Genomic DNA, 15,433 nt, shown 5'->3' with positions numbered 1-15,433 from the left:
GACCACGCAAACTGTCGCCGAGCTTTCTGACCCTCCGCTTGAATTGTTTAATGCTTATCAACTTCGTCACTTTCTTCTGGCCATACAAAGGGCCCCCTACACTCCTAGAGACCTGACGCCCTATGAGTCATCTGTCACAAAAAGGAACCTGTGCGACACACCCTCTCCCTCCTGTACAACATATTAAGTAGTCAGGAGGAAGAGTCGACCCCACCATTTATCCACAAATGGGAGATTGCATTTGGCAACACATTTACCCCACAACAGATAGGGAAGATCCTGACATTAGTACATAAAGCTTCCATCGCAAACCAATATCAAGAATCAGGATACAAGATAGTCTCACGCTGGTATAGAGTCCCATACCTTCTGAATAAAATGAATAGATCGATCCCAGATGTTTGTTGGAGGTGCAATTCAGATACGGGGACCATGGGACACATTTTCTGGGCATGCCCGGCCTTGAGGAACTTTTGGGTGGAGGTGACCGGGACGATAAAAACTCTCAGAAATGTAGATATCGCAGACAACCCAGCAGCGTGCCTTCTACACTTGACCGAACAGCCTGTTCGAAAATACAAAAAAACCCTCACGATGCAACTCCTGAACGCCGCCCGGGTCTGCATTCCCACACTGTGGAGGCAGCCTCAGCCCCCATCCAAGGTGCTGTGGTATTCCAAAGTCAATCATATTCTCCGGATGAAAGAATTGACCGCCACCCTTCACAACACTGAAGAGGCATTTAGTGTTACATGGAGGCCCTGGAGGTATTTTACTGGTACTTGAGACTACATTCGGGAGGTGAGCAGCGCCCCTGTCCCAGAAAACGACTGAACATTTAACGTTTACCTACGTAGGCCATGTCTGCTCTGGGTGGCATTCCCCCCCTCCCTTTTTGTCTTTATTTTTCTATTTTTCCCCGCCGCCATCCCCCCCCTCCTCTCTCTCCGTCTTTGCACTCTCTTCTTCCCCCGTCCTCCCTTTTGACTATGCCTTGTCTCCTTACTAGCCTTTGGGACCCAGAAGAACCCCAGGGTTCTGGACACGACCGGCTCATATTTTACTCTGGTTCACGTAGGTCATGATAAGCTGGCTCGCTGTGGTCCCAGTTGTTCTCCATGATTAAATTTGTCCGAACGGAGCTGCATTAGTTATACTGTACTACATGTCGGAGGTGGGGTTTCTCTCTTTTCTGCATGAAACTCTAGGACTCCCCTCTGAGAACCCAGAGTTATTTGGCTGCCTATTTTTTGTTACCATGTAATTGTGACCCTGGGTCATGCTGTATGGTTGACTGTTACATTTGTGTTGTTCTACTTATACTTAGTAAAAGAATAAAACAAAAAATAAAAAATAAGTCAATGCCAACAACTTAAAAAAAAAGCCTATGGCATCGAGAAATCCCAGGCGGTCTCCCATCCACGTACTAACCAGGTCCCAAACCTGCTTAGCCTCTGAGATCAAATGAGATTTGGCTCTTTCAGGGTGATGCAGCCATAGTAGATTTTTTCAGGCACGCTCAACCCTCTTGACAAACGCCAAGATGGTCACCTTGGGAAACAAACAAAAAAAACAAGTCAATGCCAACAACATAAAAAGAAGCCTACCGCACCTAGTATTTCCACGCGGTCTCCCATCCAGGTATTAACAAGGCGCGTCCCTTTCTAGCCTCTGAGATCAGCGGAGATTGGGCGCTTTCAGGGTGATGTGTCCATAGGCAATCTCTTTGGGCACTCTCATCCCTCTTGAAAAATGCCAAAACCCTGGGAAACAAGCGAAAAAAAACAGGTCAACGCCAACAACATAAAAAGAAGAATACGGCACCTGGTATTCCAAGGCCGTCTCCCATTCAAGTACTAACTAGGCCCAACCCTTCTTAGCCTCTGAGATCAGAAGAGATAGGGTGCTTTCAGGGTGATGTGGCTGTAAGCGATCTCTTTAGGCACTCTCAACCCTCTTGACAAATGGCAAGATGATCACTTTGGGAAACAAGCGAAAAAAACAGGTCAACACCAACAACATAAAAAGAAGCCTGCGGCATCTGGAAAACCCAGGCGGTCTCCCATCCAGGTACAAACCAGGCCCAACCCTGCTTAGCCTCTGAGACCAAGCGAGATTGGGCGCTTTCAGGTTGTTGTGCTCGTAGGCAATTTCTTTGTGCACTCTCAACCCTCTTGACACATGCCAAGATGGTCACCTTGGGAAACAAGGGAAAATAAAACAGGTCAACGCCGACAACATAATGAGAAGCCTATGGCACCTGGTATTCCCAAGCTGTCTCCCATCCAGGAACTAACCAGGCCCATCGCTGCTTAGCCTTCGAGATCAGATGAGATTGGGCTCTTTCAGGGTGATTTGGCCATAGGCACTCTCTTTGGGTACTCTGAAGCCTCTTGACAAAGGCCAAGATGGTCACCTTGGGAAACAAGCTAAAAAAAACAGGTCAAAGCCAACAACATAAAAAGAAGCCTACGGCATCCAGTATTCCCAGGCGATCTCCCAATCAAGACACTAACCAGACCAGATCCTTCTATGGCACCTGGTCTTCCCAGGCAGTCTCCCATCCAGGTACTAACCAGGCCTGACGCTGCTTAGCCTCTGAAATCAGACAAGATCGGGTGCTTTCAGGTTGATGTGGCCGTAAGCGTTCTCTTCAAGACACGCCCAACCCTCTTGACAAACGGCAAGATGGTCGCCTTGAGAAACAAGCAAAAAAAACAGGTCAAAGCCAACAACATAAAAAGAAGCCTATGGGCTTACAGTGGACCCTAAAAGATGGGACCCACTAGCTCTGTCATGGTTCGGACGCTGTAATGTGTTGAAGATGAACGCGTTGCCACGACTTCTGTATCTACTACAAGCCTTACCTATCAAAATACCCCAGACTTTCTTTCATGCGGTTCGCTCAATCTTTATCAAGTTCCTCTGGCGTGGAAAACATATGCGTATTGGTAGGGCAATGCTATTGCGACCGAAATTGCGGGGAGGTATTGGCTTCCCGGACCCTGCTCTATATTACACAGCGACGCACATGACACCGGTGTTGACTGGTGCCGGTGTTCTGCCATATACTGTCCGGCCATGATATAGTGTCTGCGCCGTACTGCGCATGCGCAGTACGGAGCAGACGAAGCTTTGGAGATTTTCATGCGCGGTGAGTGGAGGTGGTAGCCCCACCATCCAAGTGGACATAGGGTTGTGAATATTAGAGGGCCCCTCGCAGGCGAGCTTCGCTCGCCACGCTTCGGGCTTGGCCTCGCTGCGCATGCGCAGTACACAGCGGACACTATCCGATGGGGGACCATATGTGATAAGACACCGGCATGGGGAACTGAAGCTATGGGTCAAGCTAGAGCAGGAGATGGTGCGGGTTCCACTGGCTGGTCTGCCTTGGGCGGGGAGGCCATTAGAGCCCTGTGTGACTACTCACCCGTTAATTGGCCCCTCGCTCGCCGAGATGGATAGTTTTTTTCACCTTTCCCACCTGACTAACTTCCCTTCTCCTATGACCCCAATTATTGGACATCCTAGATTCCCTCCGGGCCTGTCTGACCAGGCCTTTACCAGGCAAGCCCCGAAAGGGCTTCTGAGAGAAGCCCTATTTCTTGGACCCACGGGCTTGATTCCCATGGGGACCATACTGCTAGAGCAAGTACCTGTTGCATTGGATATATATATATATATATTGGACCTATATGTTTCAGGGTGGCCTGCATAAAGTGCCAGGCCACCCTGTCAAAGGCCTTCTCCACGTCCGTTGACAACATAAGCAAGGGCCTTCCCTGTACATGCGCCGCATGGATTAAATTGAGGACTCGGGCCGTATTGTCTCTAGCTTCCGACTTATTTTTATTTTTTTGCTTGTTTCCCAAGGTGACCATCTTGGCGTTTGTCAAGAGGGTTGAAAGTGCCTGAAGAGATTGCCTACAGGCACATCACCCTGAAAGCACCCGATCACGTTTGATGTTGGAAGCTAAGAAGAGTCAGGCCTTGTTAGTACCTGGAGGGGAGACCGCCTGGGAATACCAGGTGTCGTAGACTTCTTTTTATGTTGTTGGCGTTGACCTGTTTTTTTTCCGCTTGTTTCCCAAAGTGACCATCTTGGTGTTTGTCAAGAGGGTTGAGAGTGCCTGAAGAGATTGCCTATGGCCACATCACTCTGAAAGCACCCAATCTCGTCTGACCTTGGAGGCTAAGAAGAGTCGGGCCTGGTTAGTACCTGGATGGGAGACCACCTGGGAATACCAGTTATTGTAGGCTTCTTTTTATGTTGTTGGCGTTGATTCGTTTTCTTTTTTCGCTTGTTTCCCAAGGTGACCATCTTGGCATTTGTCAAGAGGGATGAGAGTGCCCAAAGAGATCGCTTACAGCAGCATCACCCTGAAAGAGCCCTATCTCTTCTCTTCTCTGAGGCTAAGAAGGGTTGGGCCTAGTTAGTACCTGGATGGGAGATGGCGTTGGAATACCAGGTGCCGTATTCTTCTTTTTATGTTGTTGACATTGACCTGTTTTTTTTCGCTTGTATCTCAAGGTGACTATCTTGGCATTTGTCAAGAGGGTTGAGAATGCCCAAAGAGATTGCCTATGGGCACATAACCCTGAAAGCGCCCGATCTCCTCTGATCTCAGAAGCTAAACAGGGTTGGGCCTTGCTAGTACCTGGATTGGAGACCACCTGGGAATACTAGGTGCTGTAGGCTTCTTTTTATGTTGTTGGCCTTGACCTGGTTTTTTTTTCACTTGTTTCCCAAGGTGACCATCTTGGCGTTTGTCAAGAGGGTTGAGAGTGCCCAAAGAGATCACCTACGGCCCCATCACCCTGAAAGCGCCCAATCTCGTCTGATCTCGGATGCTAAACAGTGTCGGGCCTGGTTAGTACCTGGATGGGAGACCGCCTGGAAATACCAGATGCCATAGGCTTTTTTTTTTTTTTTTTTTTTTTATTTAGTAGTATGCGACATACAATGCAAAGTCAACTTCACAGAATGTGTGATACAAATAGTTACAAACAAACGATCATATTGCATGGATATCAGAGCCAATGGTAAGAAGTCCAAGGAGAATAGCACGTGTACAGCTTTGCGGTCATATCAAGATGAGATTAAAGCTCCATCTCGTTGGGATCCTCTACCACTTAAAATATTATTGATACTAGCCCTGCTACCTTCGAAGAGTTTAGATATCCATAGATAGAGGAAGAGTATTGTGTAGTAGTCAAATGGGGTCGGAACATACCATTTTCTTTTCCCTTTTTTGAGTTAAGAAGGGAAATAGTAGAACTGAAAGGAGGGAGAAGGGGAAAGAGAAGATTGGGGAAGGAAATGGCAGAAAAGGAAAAGAAGGGGTAAGGGGGTGTCGTGGGTAGAGTGGATAGGATGGGGTCCCCTCCCAGGGAGCAAGAGACGCCCTCGGCTCACCAGCTCATCAGCTGTCCAACGTTTGGAACAGCGATCTCCAACGATCACCATGAGCTTACTATGTCTCGCGGAGGTATTCTTCCGAAAAGCGAAACTGGGTCCAGTAGAACCATCTGTTCCCATGCTCCTCCGTTTTATCCCTCATTGTGGCAGTCAGGTCTTCCATTCGTTCAATATCATTAACCCTTGCGAACCACTGGGTCACCATTGGAGCAGATTGCTCTTTCCACTGACTTGGGATGCAGGCCCTAGCTGCCTTGAGGAGATGTTTAAGTAAGGACTTATGATAACGCTTTATCGACATAGGAGTTAGATTGAGAAGAACTGCTGCGGGATCATTGGCTAAGGAAATGTCTGTGAACTTGTGGATGAGTCTCAGGACAGGCTGCCCGAATGTTTGTAATTTAGGGCATTCCCAGAAAATGTGGAGAATGGTGCCAGCCTGTTGCCCACAGCGACAGCAGCGGTCAGATTGACCGGGGAATATTTTGGCCAACACCACCGGTGTACGATACCAACATGTGATCAGCTTATATGAGATCTCCTGATATTTACTGCAGAGTGACGACTTATGGGCGAAAAAGAGTATTCTGTCCTTCTGTGGTTTGGAGAATGTAGTTTGTAAGTCCCTTTTCCATTTAGCTAGGAAGGGTGGATCCGTGGAGGATTGTGCATCTGTCAGGATTAGGTAGGACCTAGAGAGGGAACCATGAATTGGGCCATCATCCAGGCAAAGTTCCTTGAAGGGGTGGAATTGTCTAGAGAAGAACGAATGGTTAGGTAGTGATCCGAGGAAATGGATTAGCTGTCTAGCTCTCCAGCTATCCAATGCAACAGGTACTTGCTCTAGCAGTATGGTTCCCATGGGAATCAAGCCTGTGGGTCCAAGAAATAGGGCTGCTCTCAGAAGCCCTTTCGGGGCTTGCCTGGTAAAGGCCTGGTCAGACAGGCCCGGAGGGAATCTAGGATGTCCAATAATTGGGGTCATAGGAGAAGGGAAGTTAGTCAGGTGGGAAAGGTAAAAAAAACTATCCATCTCGGCGAGCGAGGGGCCAATTAATGGGTGAGTAGTCACACAGGGCTCCAATGGCCTCCCCGCCCAAGGCAGACCAGCCAGTGGAACCCGCGCCATCTCCTGCTCTAGCTTGACCCATAGCTTCAGTTCCCCATGCCGGTGTCTTATCACATATGGTCCCCCATCGGATAGTGTCCGCTGTGTACTGCGCATGCGCAGTACACAGCAACACAGATTTCAAAAATTGCGAGCATGAACGGCACCTGCGCACTGAGTACAGGTTCTATCCCCACTATCCAAGTGGACATAGAGTAAGAATATAAAAGAGCCGAGCGCAGCGAAGCCAAGCCCGAAGCGTGGCGAGCGAAGCTCGCCTGCGAGGGGCCCTCTAACCACTTTCAGACCGGACCAATTTGCTGGTCAAAGACCAGACCACTTTTTGCGATTCGGCACTGCGTCGCTTTAACTGACAATTGCGCGGTCATGCGACGTGGCTCTCAAACAAAATTAACGTCCTTTTTTTCCCACAAATAGAGCTTTCTTTTGGTGGTATTTGATCACCCCTGCGGTTTTTATTTTTTGCGCTATAAACAAAAATAGAGCGACAATTTTGAAAAAAACGCATTATTTTTTACTTTTTGTTATAATAAATATCCCCCAAAAATATATAAAAAAACATTTTTTTCCCTCAATTTAGGCCAATACGTATTCATCTACATATTTTTGGTAAAAAAAATCGCAATAAGCGATTATTGATTGGTTTGCGCAAAAGTTATAGCGTTTACAAAATAGGGATAGTTTTATAGCATTTTTATTAATATTTTTTTATTATTTTATTTTTACTAGTAATGGCGGCGATCTGCGATTTTTATTGTGACTGCGACATTGTCGGGGACCCATCGGACATTTTTGACACATTTTTGGGACCATTGTCATTTATACAGTAATCACTGCTATATAAATGCAGTGATTCCTGTGTAAATGACACTGGCAGTGAAAGGGTTAACCAGTGAGTGGCAGTGTAGGGGTTAAGTGTTCCTAGGGGAGTGTTACTAACTGTGGGGGGGTTGGGCTTTCATTTAGTGTACACTGATCTCTGCTCCAATCACATGGAGCAGAGATCAGCGTCACTAGTTGCTAGGCAGAATGAGAAAATGTTGTTTATACAGCATTTCCTCACTTCCGCCGCTCCGTGAGACGATCGCGGGGATGCCCGCGGCGATCGAGTCCGCGGGTCCCGCGACCGGACTCACGGGGGTCCCGACCAGCGCGGGAGCGCGCCGCCGCCGGCGCGCTCCCGATGGCACGGCGGCAACGAATATTGGACGAACATGTACGCCAATATGCCTGCCCGTGCCATGCTGTCGACGTACATCGTCGTGCGCTGGTCGGGAAGTGGCTAATATTCACAACCCTATGTCCGCTTGGATGGTGGGGCTACCACCTCCACTCACCGCGCAGGAGCCGTTCAGCTTCGGAGTACACAGCGGACACTATATCATGGCCGGACAGTATATGGCAGAACACCGGCACCAGTCAACCACCGGTGTCATGTGCCTCGCTGTGTAATATAGAGCAGGGTCCGGGAAGCCAATACCTCCCCGCAATTTCGGTCGCAATAGCATTGCCCTACCAATACGCATATGTTTTCCGCGCCAGAGGAACTTGATAAAGATTGAGCGAACCGAATGAAAGAAAGTCTGGGGTATTTTGATAGGTAAGGCTTGTAGTAGATACAGAAGTCGTGGCAACGCGTTCATCTTCAACACATTACAGCGTCCGAACCATGACAGAGCTAGTGGGTCCCATCTTTTAAGGTCCGCTGTAAGCCCATAGGCTTCCTTTTATGTTGTTGGCTTTGTCTGTTGTTCTCAAGGCGACCATTTGGCGTTTGTCAAGAGGGTTAGGCGTGTCTTGAAGAGAACGCTTACGGCCACATCAACCTGAAAGCACCCGATCTCGTCTGATTTCAGAGGCTAAGCAGCGTCAGGCCTGGTTAGTACCTGGATGGGAGACTGCCTGGGAAGACCAGGTGCCATAGAAGGATCTGGTCTGGTTAGTGTCTTGATTGGGAGATCGCCTGGGAATACTGGATGCCGTAGGCTTCTTTTTATGTTGTTGGCTTTGACCTGTTTTTTTTAGCTTGTTTCCCAAGGTGACCATCTTGGCCTTTGTCAAGAGGCTTCAGAGTGCCCAAAGAGAGTGCCTACAGCCAAATCACCCTGAAAGAGCCTAATCTCATCTGATCTCGGAGGCTAAGCAGCGATGGGCCTGGTTAGTACCTAGATGGGAGAAAGCTTGGGAATACCAGGTGCCGTAGGCTTCTCATTATGTTGTCGCGTTGACCTGTTTTTTTTCCCTTGTTTCCCAAGGTGACCATCTTGGCATGTGTCAAGAGGGTTGAGAGTGCACAAAGAAATTGCCTATGGGCACAACACCCTGAAAGCGCCCAATCTTGTTTGGTCTCAGAGGCTAAGCAGGGTTGGGCCTGGTTTGTACCTGGATGGGAGACTGCCTGGGTTTTCCAGATGCCGCAGGCTTCTTTTTATGTTGTTGGTGTTGACCTGTTTTTTTCGCTTGTTTCCCAAAGGGATCATCTTGGCATTTGTCAAGAGGGTTGAGAGTGCCTAAAGAGATCGCTTACAGCCACATCACCCTGAAAGCACCCTATCTCTTCTGATCTCAGAGGCTAAGAAGGGTTGGGCCTAGTTAGTACTTGAATGGGAGACGGCCTTGGAATACCAGGTGCCGTATTCTTCTTTTTATGTTGTTGGCGTTGACCTGTTTTTTTTCGCTTGTTTCCCAGGGTGACTATCTTGGCATTTTTCAAGAGGGATGAGAGTGCCCAAAGAGATTGCCTATGGGCACATCCCCCTGAAAGCGCCCAATCTCTGCTGATCTCAGAGGCTAGAAAGGGTCGCGCCTTGTTAATACCTGGATGGGAGACCGCCTGGAAATACTAGGTGCGGTAGGCTTCTTTTTATGTTGTTGGTGTTGACTTGTTTTTTTTGTTTGTTTCCTAAGGTGACCATCTTGGCATTTGTCAAGAGGGTTGAGCGTGCCTGAAAAAATCTACTATGGCTGCATCACCCTGAAAGAGCCAAATCTCATTTGATCTCAGAGCAGGGCCGGCGCTACCACTAGGCGAAGTAGGCAGCCGCCTAGGGCGCACTACCACCTAGGGCGCAACTACGGCCTCTGCCCAGTGTGAGCTCCTCTTCTGCTCTCTCGCCCCCCCTGTGGTGTTCCACCGGCGCCACCAATCCCCCATGTTTCCCGCTGAGCGCCCCACCGTACTCATCTCACAGCGCCGCTCCGGGACTCCTTTGCTCCAGCCTGTCCCTCTGGAGCTGCGCTGTGTGTCTGTGTGAGTGCAGCGGAGGGGCGGGGCTCGGCGGAGATGGGAGCTTCGAGAGGTCGGTCAGCTGACCTCCTGCCCGGCGGGGACATCATGGAGCGGGGTTGACGGCGCTGGCCTGGTCCCGGCGGGGATATGATGGAGGCGGAGCGGATGGATGGCGCTGGTGTGGCCCCGGCGGAGCGGGTGGACGGCGCTGGTGTGGCCCCGGCGGAGCGGATGGATGGCGCTGGCGTGGCCCCGGCGGAGCGGGTGGACGGCGCTGGCAGTGCGGAGGAGTCGGAGAGGCCCGGTGGGATGATGGTCGCTGAAGGCAGCATCAAAGAGCAGAGGTAAGGAGGAGGATGGATCCATTGAGCTGTATGGAGGGGGTTTGTGTGTGAGTAATGCAGGAAGTAGGAGTCAGGTAGGTCAGTGTGATGTGTGTCAGTGTCATGCCAGTGTGGTGTGTCTGTGTATGTGTCATGTCAGTGTGATGTGTCTGTGTATGTGTCATGTCAGTGTGATGTGTCTGTGTATGTGTCATGCCAGTGTGATGTGTTTGTGTATGTGTCATGTCAGTGTGATGTGTCTGTGTATGTGTCATGTCAGTGTGATGTGTCTGTGTATGTGTCATGTCAGTGTGATGTGTCTGTGTATGTGTCATGTCAGTGTAATGTGTCAGTGTATGTGTCATGTCAGTGTAATGTGTCAGTGTATGTGTCATGCCAGTGTGATGTGTCAGTGTATGTGTCGTGTCAGTGTATGTGTCATGTCAGTGTAATGTGTCAGTGTATGTGTCATGTCAGTGTAATGTGTCTGTGTATGTGTCATGTCAGTGTGATGTGTCTGTGTATGTGTCATGTCAGTGTGATGTGTCTGTGTATGTGTCATGTCATTGTGATGTGTCTGTGTATGTGTCATGCCAGTGTGATGTGTCAGTGTATGTGTCGTGTCAGTGTATGTGTCATGTCAGTGTAATGTGTCAGTGTATGTGTCATGTCAGTGTGATGTGTCAGTGTATGTGTCATGTCAGTGTGATGTGTCTGTGTATGTGTCATGTCAGTGTATGTGTCATGTCAGTGTGATGTGTCTGTGTATGTGTCATGCCAGTGTGATGTGTCTGTGTATGTGTCATGCCAGTGTGATGTGTCAGTGTATGTGTCATGCCACTGTATGTGTCATGCCAGTGTGATGTGTCGTGTCAGTGTATGTGTCGTGTCAGTGTAATGTGTCAGTGTATGTGTCGTGTCAGTGTATGTGTCATGTCAGTGTATGCGTCAGTGTATGCGTCAGTGTATGCGTCAGTGCCATTTTATGTGTCAGGGTATGTGTTTTCAGGGTATGTGTTTTCAGGGTATGTGTTTTCAGGGTATGTGTTTTCAGGGTAGGTGTCAGCGTGATGGTCAGTGTAGGTGTCAGCGTGATGGTCAGTGTAGGTGTCAGCGCGATGGTCAGTGTAATTGGCAGTGTAGGTGCCAGGTGGGTTGGTGTAGGTGCCAGGTGGGTCGGTGTAATTATCAGGTGGGTCAGTGTAGGGGTCAATGTGATGTGAGTAGTGCAGGAAGTAGGAGTCAGGTGGATTAGTTTATGTGTCAGGGGGTCAGTGTAGGGGTCAGATAGGTCATGTGTAGCAAGGGCAGGTGGAGTCATGGGCGCAGCCGGGGGGGGGTGGCAAAATTAGGTTTTCGCCTAGGGTGTCAACGATCCTTGCACCAGCCCTGTCTCAGAGGCTAAGCAGGGTTGGGACCTGGTTAGTACCGGGATGGGAGACCGCCTGGGATTTCTCGATGCCATAGGCTTTTTTTTTAAGTTGTTGGCATTGACTTATTTTTTTTTTTTTTGTTTTATTCTTTTATTAAGTATAAGTAGAACAACATAAATATAACAGTCAACCATACAGCATGACCCAGGGTCACAATTACATGGTAACAAAAAATAGGCAGCCAAATAACTCTGGGTTCTCAGAGGGGAGTCCTAGAGTTTCATGCAGAAAAGAGAGAAACCCCACCTCCGACATGTAGTACAGTATAACTAATGCAGCTCCGTTCGGACAAATGTAATCATGGAGAACAACTGGGACCACAGCGAGCCAGCTTATCATGACCTACGTGAACCAGAGTAAAATATGAGCCGGTCGTGTCCAGAACCCTGGGGTTCTTCTGGGTCCCAAAGGCTAGTAAGGAGACAAGGCATAGTCAAAAGGGAGGACGGGGGAAGAAGAGAGTGCAAAGACGGAGAGAGAAGAGGGGGGGGATGGCGGCAGGGAAAAAAAGAAAAATAAAGACAAAAAGGGAAGGGGGGGAATGCCACCCAGGGCAGACTTGGCCTACGTAGGTAAACGTTAGATGTTCAGTCGTTTTCTGGGACAGGGGCGCTGCTCACCTCCCAAATGTAGTCTCAAGTACCAGTAAAATACCTCCAGGGCCTCCATGTAACACTAAATGCCTCTTCAGTGTTGTGAAGGGTGGCGGTCAATTCTTCCATCCGGAGAATATGATTGACTTTGGAATACCACAGCACCTTGGATGGGGGCTGAGGCTGCCTCCACAGTGTGGGAATGCAGGCCCGGGCGGCGTTCAGGAGTTGCATCGTGAGGGTTTTTTTGTATTTTCGAACAGGCTGTTTTTATTGTCCCGGTCACCTCCACCCAAAAGTTCCTCAAGGCCGGGCATGCCCAGAAAATGTGTCCCATGGTCCCCGTATCTGAATTGCACCTCCAACAAACATCCGGAATCGATCTATTCATTTTATTCAGAAGGTATGGGACTCTATACCAGCGTGAGACTATCTTGTATCCTGATTCTTGATATTGGTTTGCGATGGAAGCTTTATGTACTAATGTCAGGATATTCCCTATCTGTTGTGGGGTAAATGTGATGCCAAATGCAATCTCCCATTTGTGGATAAATGGTGGGGTCGACTCCTCCTCCTGACTACTTAATAGGTTGTACAGGAGGGAGAGGGTGTGTTGCACAGGTTCCTTTTTGTGACAGATGGATTCATAGGGCGTCAGGTCTCTAGGAGTGTAGGGGGCCCTTTGTATGGCCAGAAGAAAGTGACGAAGTTGATAAGCATTAAACAAGTCAAGCGGAGGGTCAGAAAGCTCGGCGACAGTTTGCGTGGTCGGGAGCCCTCCCGAGGACCACACCTCTCCCAGACGCTGTTTCCCCACCACTGTCAACTGTCGCAGTTTCTTGTTGGTAAATCCCGGTGGGAAGTCTGGATTACCTATAACCGGAGTCATTGGTGACGGCAGGGGAGCAATGTGTGTGCAGCGGAACAACCTCCGCACAACAGCCAACGTAGCTCCCACTACGGGGTGATCTCTGAGGTCTTTTGGTAGGGAGGACAGGAGCCACGGGGAGGTCAATAGGGGAATGGATCCATCCTCAATCTCCATCTCCACCCACTGCTTGTGTGGGCCATTACAATGCCAATCAACGACTCTCGCTAGCAGAGTCGCTCTGTTGTATTGTCTCAGATCTGGGAGACCCAGACCCCCCTTGTCCTTTGGTCTGGCAAGCAATTGCAAACGGGCTCTGGGCGGTTTGCGCGCCCAAATAAAGTCCAGGAGCAGCACCTGCTGATGTCTGAAAAAGATTAGGGGTAACCGGATCGATAATGTCTGGAACAAGTATAAGATCCGCGGGAGGGCCGTCATTTTGAATGCATTACAGCGCCCGAACCAGGTCAGTGTTAAATCATGCCAGTTTCCCAAATCAGATTTCAGTCTATTCAGGAGAGGAAGAAAATTAAGCGGGTACAATTGCACCAAATCCGCTGCGATGTCAACGCCCAGGTAACGTATAGATTTTTCAGCTCAGTAGAATGGAAAAGCGGAGCATAGCCTCTTGGCCTCACCATCCGGGACCGATATATTCAATACAGCCGATGGTACAATTGATTTTATAGTTTGATAGGCTGCCGTATCGCCGGAGAGCCACGAGTATATTGGGAAGCGAAATGTGTGGATTGGAGACGAAAAAAATTAGATCGTCAGCGTACGCCGCAATTTTGTGGTGTGCCGAGGGTTTGGATATGCCAGTAATATTCGGGTCATTCCGAACGTGACACATAAGTGGTTCCAGTGTCAGAATAAAAATTAGGGGAGACAGAGGGCACCCCTGCCTCGTCCCATTAGTGATGGGGAAAGAGTCCGAGCACTCTGAAAGCACCCAATCTCGTCTGATCTTGGAGGCTAAGAAGAGTCAGGCCTGGTTAGTACCTGGATGGGAGACCACCTGGGAATACCAGTTATTGTAGGCTTCTTTTTATGTTGTTGGCCTTGATTCGTTTTGTTTTTTTTTCGCTTGTTTCCCAAGGTGACCATCTTGGCATTTGTCAAGAGGGTTGAGAGTGCCCAAAGAGATTGCCTATGGGCACATAAGCCTGAAAGTGCCCGATCTCCTCTGATCTCAGAGGCTAAACAGGGTCGGGCCTTGCTAGTACCTGGATTGGAGACCACCTGGGAATACTAGGTGCTGAAGGCTTATTTTTATGTTGTTGGCGTTGACTTGTTTTTTTTTTTTGTTTGTTTACCAAGGTGACCATCTTGGTGTTTGTCAAGAGGGTTGAGAGTGCTTGAAGAGCTCGCCTATGGCCACATAACCCTGAAAGCACCAGATCTCGTCTGATCTCAGAGACTAAACAGGGTCGGGCCTTGTTAATACCTGGATGGGAGACCACCTGGGAATACTAGGTGCTGTAGACTTCTTCTCATGTTGTTGGCGTTGACTTGATTTTTTTGTTTGTTTCCCAAGGTGACCATATTGGCGTTAGTCAAGGTTGAGAGTGCCTGAAGAAATCTCCTACGGCCACACCACCCTAAAAGAGCCCAATCTCATCTGATCTCAGAGGCTAAGCAGGGTTGGGACCAGTTTAGTACCTGGATGGGAGACCGCCTGGGATTTCCAGATGCCGTAGGCTTCTTTTTATGTTGTGGCCGTTGACCTATTTTTTTCCGCTTGTTTCCAAGGTGACCATCTTGGTGTTTGTCAAGAGAGTTGAGAGTGCCTGAAGATATCGGCTACGGCCACATCGCCCTGAATCTGTTCCATCTCGTCTGATCTTGGAGGCTAAGCAGGGTCAGGCCTGGTTAATGCCTGGATGGGAAACCGCCTGGGAATACCAGGTGTCGTAGGCTTCTTTTTTTTTTTCAAATATAATTTTTTCTCCAAATAGGGGAAGACGGTCCCCCGAGTACATAATGCAACAGAGAAATACAGAGCAAAAAGCAGCTGAACAATACTTGATACAGGTATATTCGCAACTGTGAGTCTGCCTTCCATCAATCACAATGATTCGAGGCACGGATAAAGTACTGTACCAAGATCCAGGGTCACACAAACCCCCAGGTCCCTCCGGCATAATCCATCCAGAGGGGGGTGTGGGGCCGTCATTCCCAATTTTCCACTCTTTCCAAAAGAGAGAGGGGGTGGAGGGGGTGAGAGATAGGGGAGGAAGGCAGAAAAGAGAAGGGTTGAAAGATCAGAAAAGGAGAAGAGGGGACGAGACACGATGGCAGCCACTGTCCAAGGGGCCAGTCAAGGAAAGCTCAGAGCACTAAGGCGATAGCAGGCGACATCCTTCCAGTGAGAATATAAAGGTATTCCAGATGTCTCAGGTTTGTTTAAAAAATTCTTGTATACCTTGTGATGTGAGG

The 15,433-nt window shown here is 49.0% G+C and overlaps 7 pseudogenes; 6 read left to right on the top strand and 1 right to left on the bottom strand.

Moving 5' to 3' along the window:
- Window positions 1–2,248: 2,248 nt before the first annotated feature.
- LOC143936703 (5S ribosomal RNA) lies at window positions 2,249–2,367 on the bottom strand (annotated as a pseudogene).
- A 1,774-nt stretch (window positions 2,368–4,141) lies between these two features.
- On the top strand, window positions 4,142–4,260 carry LOC143936808 (5S ribosomal RNA; annotated as a pseudogene).
- A 320-nt stretch (window positions 4,261–4,580) lies between these two features.
- Window positions 4,581–4,699, top strand: LOC143936359 (5S ribosomal RNA; annotated as a pseudogene).
- Window positions 4,700–4,800: 101 nt separating this feature from the next.
- LOC143936655 (5S ribosomal RNA) lies at window positions 4,801–4,919 on the top strand (annotated as a pseudogene).
- A 3,716-nt stretch (window positions 4,920–8,635) lies between these two features.
- Window positions 8,636–8,754, top strand: LOC143937182 (5S ribosomal RNA; annotated as a pseudogene).
- A 5,609-nt stretch (window positions 8,755–14,363) lies between these two features.
- Window positions 14,364–14,482, top strand: LOC143936482 (5S ribosomal RNA; annotated as a pseudogene).
- Window positions 14,483–14,577: 95 nt separating this feature from the next.
- On the top strand, window positions 14,578–14,697 carry LOC143936993 (5S ribosomal RNA; annotated as a pseudogene).
- The last annotated feature ends 736 nt before the right edge of the window (window positions 14,698–15,433 follow it).

Source organism: Lithobates pipiens, unplaced genomic scaffold, assembly GCF_037356315.1.
Source record: "Lithobates pipiens isolate NorthernLeopardFrog02 unplaced genomic scaffold, aLitPip1_a1.2 Scaffold_28, whole genome shotgun sequence".
Lineage (NCBI taxonomy): Eukaryota > Metazoa > Chordata > Amphibia > Anura > Ranidae > Lithobates > Lithobates pipiens.
Note: the sequence above shows the minus strand (reverse complement) of the source record. Positions and strands in the feature narration are given on the sequence as shown.